This window comes from Pteropus medius, unplaced genomic scaffold (genome assembly GCF_902729225.1).
Source record: "Pteropus medius unplaced genomic scaffold, Ma_sr-lr_union100, whole genome shotgun sequence".
In the NCBI taxonomy this organism is placed as follows: Eukaryota; Metazoa; Chordata; class Mammalia; order Chiroptera; family Pteropodidae; genus Pteropus; species Pteropus medius.
In genome coordinates this window covers 9,811,150-9,817,350 of record NW_024354500.1, presented here as the reverse complement: position 1 = coordinate 9,817,350, position 6,201 = coordinate 9,811,150, and the positions used below count along the sequence as shown (strand labels likewise).

The following is a 6,201-nucleotide window of genomic DNA, read 5'->3' as shown; positions in this document are numbered from 1 at the left end:
CGAAATTGTTGAGTGGCCATGAAGGTTATTGTCTTCTCACAAGGCCCTGGAAGTCCCACACACGTCTTTGTATTTGGGGATGAGTCATTTCACTCCTGTCATCTCAGCTGAATTGTTTGTGAGTAGGTGCAGGGCCCTATTAAATGTTAGCAAGAGAAATATATTTATTAAAAAAATGCCTAGTATTTTTCTGGAAGAATCTCAGAAACCACCAAGGAATGCTAATTTCAACTTAAACCAGCACTTGTGATGATGCAAAAAATGGATTGAAGAGAAGCGAAGGTGGTGAACATGTGTACTTCTCTTTTGAAGAGATAATTGATGTACATGGCACATGTGCAAAGTACAAGAGGTTGTATGGTATGAAGGGACTTTTTAATTCCCTTCCTGGGCCCCCATCCTGTAGTATTCTTCCTCGAAGAGAAGTCACATTACTGGTGTCTCATGTACCCAAAGATTATCTATGCATTTAGAAATGTATATGAGTATATATATTTTCTTATTTCCTTACAAGTAATTGTAGCTCTCTATTCTGTGCCTTGCTTTTTCTAGCTTTGTTAGTTCATCAAATATTTGTTGTAAATCTAATATGTGCTATATACATCGTTCTATGTGTTAGGGATGCAGTAATAAACAAAACAAAAATCCATGCCTTCAGGAACTTTTATTTAGAAAAATCTTCCCATACCATATTTGTTCCTGCTTCTTGATAATATGTTCATAGTCTGTCATTGTATGGATGTACCGTCATTTATTTTACCAGGTTTTTATGTATGGAAACTTAAGATTGTTTCTTACCTTTTCTATCACAAAATATATTCTGTTTAGTGAGTATCTATGTGTATAGAGTGCCTGGGAAAGTGCTTTAAATAGAATAGGCACTCATTTATTGAATGAATGAACACACTTTCACAAATATGAGAGTGTATTTTAGGATAAATAACTGGAGGTGGAGTTGATGAGTCAAAAGGTATGTAAATTCTTAATTTTAAAAGATATTGCCAATTTTCTTAACTTATATTTGAAGCAATTTACACTCCCACAAGTAATGTATGAGAGTCAAGTTATATTTCTCCTTACCACCATGATGTCAATCTATGCTATTTAATTTTAATTTGTATTACCCTTGTCATGAGTGAAATTAAGCATTTTTTATATGCTTAGGAGCCATTTGTGTTTTTTTCTGTGACCTATCTGTTCACATCCTCTACTCTTCTATTGTATCATTGGTCTTTTATTTATTGGTTGTAGAGCTTGTTTATGTATCAAGGAAAATATCCCTTAGCTCCGACATGAGTGGCAAATATTTTCTTCATTTTGTTAGTTTTCTTTTGACTCTGCTTATGCATTTTTGTCATGTTGTATACATTTTCTTTATTTTTATGTAATTGAATGTATCTATCTTTTATTTTCTAGCTTTTACATTTTGCATCAAGAAAGATCCTCCCCGAGATTATTTTTTAAATTCTATAATTTCTTCTATTTTTATGATTTCATTTTTTACATTTAAATCTTTCATCCATATGAAATATAGTTTTAAGTAGAAATCTCACTTCACATTTTTTTTCAGATGGCTATCCAATTTGCAATAACATTATTGAATTGTCTATCTTTCCCTTACTGTGTTGAAATGTCACTCTTACCATTTTTATCACGTATCTTCTTAACCAATGTTGTATATATTTTCACCTATTTTTTAGATTTTCCAGTCTCTTTTATTAATCTGTGATTCAGCTAAGGTTTCATCTAGCTGCACATAAAAGAAAACCCAAATAATAGTTGTTTGAACAAGATAGGGTTTTATTTCTCTCGTGTTACATGAAAGCTGGAGTAAGCAGTCCTCATGGTAGCGGTGGTGCTACAATATCATGAATATATCAAATTCTCTCCATCATTTTCCTTTGACAACCTTAGTGCCGGTTCTAGCCTTAAGTGCTTTATGGTGGTAACATAGATGCTGTAGTTCCCCAATCATATGGAAACTTTAATCAGAAAGAGAGAGGAAGAGAAAATTTATTAAATGACTGATGCCGGGTGAGTTAGCTTCCTGCTAAATTTTTGCCCTTTTAATTTTCTTTCTTATCTGCATGCATTTCCCCCCTTTCTTCCTACTCCTTCCCTCCGTCTCTAGAGTAATCCTCACTGCAGTGATAGTTCAGTGCTACTACTAAGACATGATGCACCTCGAGTCTCCATTGAATGAGCAGGTAATCATCAAAGATCTACTCTGCCTAGCTGGGGTTTGAAATCTCCATGTCCTGTGTGAGCTCCTCATTGTTCAGCTCACCACTACCTGGTAGTTATTTGACTAGCTTTGTGAAGTTTCAATCTGACATGCATGACTTACTACTCAGCAAAGATTCAAGATGACTCTTACACAAATTTTTAATGCTCATTTTCTGTGTAGCTCTCTCGTTTACAGAACTCTTTCCTACAGCTTCTGCCACTCTTGGCTAATTGAACTCCAGTCTTTGTCTCTTTTACTCAGAGAGTCCCCAAACCCTGTTTGGTTTCCTTTCCCTTTACTTGATGTCTGAAAATTACCTCCAGGAAGAAAACCAGAGTGACTGTCATGCTCACCTCATTTGTATCCTTTCTCCTTGGGATCATAGTCCTGTGCAATATTGTGCAATATTGTGCAAATAACTGAAAACAGGTTTTAGGTTTTTTCCCCCCAGTTTTCTAGTTGTTTATGGCAGAAGGTTAAATCCAGTTTTGTTTCTCCATCATGGCTGGCAATAAAAGTCCTCAGCTTCCTTCTAACAAGCTTTCCAAAAGGCTGACTGTGACAGGCAGAATTGCGCTCCCCCAAAGATACTCAGATCCTCTTACCTGGAATATGTGAATAGCAAATGGAACTGGATATGATTAAGTTGAAATTCTTAAGATAGGAAGATTATTTGGGATTATGTGGTGAGCTGAATGTAATCACAAAGGTTCATATAGGGAAGGTGGAGTGTCAAATCTAGGAAAGTATATATAACAACCGGAGAGGTTGGAGTGAATTACTTTGATGCAAGAAAGGGGCCATGAGCCAAGGAGTGCAGGCAGCCCGTAGATGCTGGAAAAGGCAAGGATGGATTCTCCCCTGTGGCCTCCAGAAGGAACAGCTCAGCTGACATTTGGATTTTAGCCCCGTAAGTCTCGTTTTGGACTTCTGACTTTTAGAACTGTAAGATAACAAATTTGTGTTGTTAAATCACTCAGTTTGTGGCAGCTTGTGTACAACAGAAATAGGAAACTAAGACACCCAATCAGTGTCACAAAGGCCAGAATTTAGTCACATGGCCACAAACTCTCTGCAAGGAAAATTTTAAAAATGTATCTTTCAAATATGGGGACATTGATACCTTTTCTTAGTCCATCAGGCTGCTATAACAGAATATCACACACTGTGTGGCTTAAAAGCAACAGAAATTTATTTCTCAAAATTCTGGAGGATGGAAGTCCAAGATTGGGGTACAAGCATGGTAGGGTTCTGGCTAAGGTTCTGGGTTGAAGACTGCCCACTTCTTGCTGTGTCCTCACATGGTGAAAGAGGCAAGGGAGCTTACTGGAGTCTTTTTCATAAGGACGCTAATCCTATTTGTGAGGACCATGCCTTCATGACCTAACTCCCTCCCAAAGGCTCCATCACCTAATACCATTACCTTAGGGATTGGGATTTCGACATATGAATTTTAGAGGTATATAAACGTTCAGGCCATAGTACACCTTTGATAGAATTAGAGTTCTATTAAAAATAGAATTATGAGTGAAATATGAGCAGTTTCTACCACTAGTCCTTCACTATTTTAATTATTTCAGTTGTTTTAAGGTGTTTTAATATCTAGTAAGTCTATTTCCTTTCATTTCCTTTCTTTTTAAGAATTCTTCTGACTATTCCTGCTTGTTTAGTCTGCCATATTCTGTACTTAACTGTCAAGTTGTCTAATGAAAAATATCATGTTGGTATTACATGAAACTTACATTAACTTATAGATTATTGACTCTTAATGATGCTGAGTTCTACCTAAGTGCGTGGTATGGCTCTTCATTTGTGCTGGCCCTGTAAGACTCATTGTGAACTTTTGACCTCCAGAACTATAAGATTTGCTTCTTTCTCTATGTAGATTTTTAATTTCTTGTTGGATAAAGGATATTTTTTTATAGAATATATAAAAATGATTTTTAAAAGACCAAAGTGAATAGTATGACAGCAATACTACATTTGAATTCCTTCTCATGGGAGGCTACTTGTATGGAAATACCATAGTTTTGTTCACAGCTCACTACTTGAGAATACAATATAACTCCTTGTAGAAAATGACACCTGAAACTTGTTAGAAGCCTATATTTGTATTGGCATGTAAGATGTCTTGGCATATAAATCATTGCATATGAAGCCTTCATTAGAACTGAGGTTCAATACAGCCCCATAAAATTTTGAGAAGATCAGAGCAAACCCAAATAAAAGAAAACACTGCTTTGTGAAACAGCATTAAGTTTTAGATAACCCACCACATGGGGGTGGGAAACCAATGAGAAAGCTGTGAATGTGCCATACCTCAGTGATCTGTGGAATCTGTCATCCAAAAACTACTTTCAAATTTTTATGCTGCTAGATTAAATTGCTAGTTTATTAGCAAGGCTTCAGTGTCTGATACCTACTGAAAAATTCTGTGTAGGTAAGAATTTTATGTTACTTCCTAATCGTCATACTACCAACCATAAATTGTCTGATTTTAGTAAAATAGTCAGAAATTATACTCACTTGTTCACTCTCACTTGAATCCATAAAGAAAGAAATAACCCTAAAATGCTGATTAGGACTATTAAGAAAGTGTTTTACCTCTTCAGATACTGTTATTTCTTAAGAAGTTTGAATATATAGAATTACGGGGCATCTCTGAGACGTAAACATAGACAAGAAAAATGAATTAGAGTGATCCTTTAAAATGATTAGCTGCTTGGAGGAAATCATTCCTATAAATTGAATGCTTAATTAGCATCAACAAATGGGAGAGGCAAAATGGGATTTGACTAAGGGAAGATGCTTAGACTAATCAAGATACCAACTCTAGTTGTTTGCATCAAAAGAGATACACTAGCACGACAAATTTTACAGTTGAATCCAAAGAAAGAGGAGTACATGTTCAAAATAGAAAAATATAGATTGAAAGAGAAGAGGGTAAATCTGCATTAATATTCAGGTAAACCGAATTTTATAATTTCATGAAGGAATGTAAACAGTAAGGAAAAGAGATCCCTGGCTTGTAGCCATTATTTATCTCAGACTTGGCTACCTGTCATTAGTTAAAAGCTACAGGCACTGGGTTGAAAACACATGCAGACGATCAAAGACCCAGTTTTGGAAGGTATGTTAAATGCCATCTGGAATGATCTGTCTTCTTTCTTATGCTTGATTCCTTTCTGAGGAAGCCTCAGCAAATCTGAGCTTATACACCTCCTGTTATGGATGCTCATTTCCTCCTAAGGCAGTCTATTCAGTCTTTGGTGAGCTCTGGCTATTATATTCTCCTGTACATTGATCCCAAGTTCCTTTTGCTATCCATTGCTTTTATTTATTTATTAATTTTTTTTTTTAAATGTCTACAGCACCTGGTATTCCTAAGTGGTCTCCCATCCAAGTACTAAGCTGGCCTGACCCTGCTTAGCTTCCAAGATCAGACAAGATCAGGCACGTTCAGGGTGGCATGGCTGTAGATGCTATCCATTGCTTTTAATTCTATCTCTGGGGGAGGAATGAACAAATTTAATCTCGGTTCTATATAATAGTTCTTCAACTTTATAAAACTGGCTATCATTTCTTTAATGTTCTGCCTTCAGTTAGCTAAATAGCTCTAGTTCCTTCAACTGTGCATAACAGGATAGGAGTTCAAATCTCTTCACATTTTTGTCTTTTTTTTTTTTTGTGAATGTGCTTGAGTGTCTCTTTGTTATTTTAGGCAATTAACTCAATAATCCAGTGTGAACTACTAATTGATGAACAGAGCATACTATTTGTTGTTCTAAATCCTTGCTATCAAAGTGTGTTCTGTGGGCTAGCAGGCTTATGCAGGAACTTGTTAAAAGTGAAAACTTCACAGACCTACCCCAGACCTACTAAACTGGAATTTGTATTTAAATAAGATCCTAGGTAACTCATATGAACTTTAAAGTTTGAAAAACACTGTTTTACCTATCAGTGGTTCTCAAACT

At 35.8% G+C, this 6,201-nt stretch overlaps 1 pseudogene; it reads right to left on the bottom strand.

Moving 5' to 3' along the window:
• Nucleotides 1-5,589: 5,589 nt before the first annotated feature.
• Nucleotides 5,590-5,708, bottom strand: LOC120595087 (uncharacterized; annotated as a pseudogene).
• Between the last annotated feature and the right edge of the window lie 493 nt (nucleotides 5,709-6,201).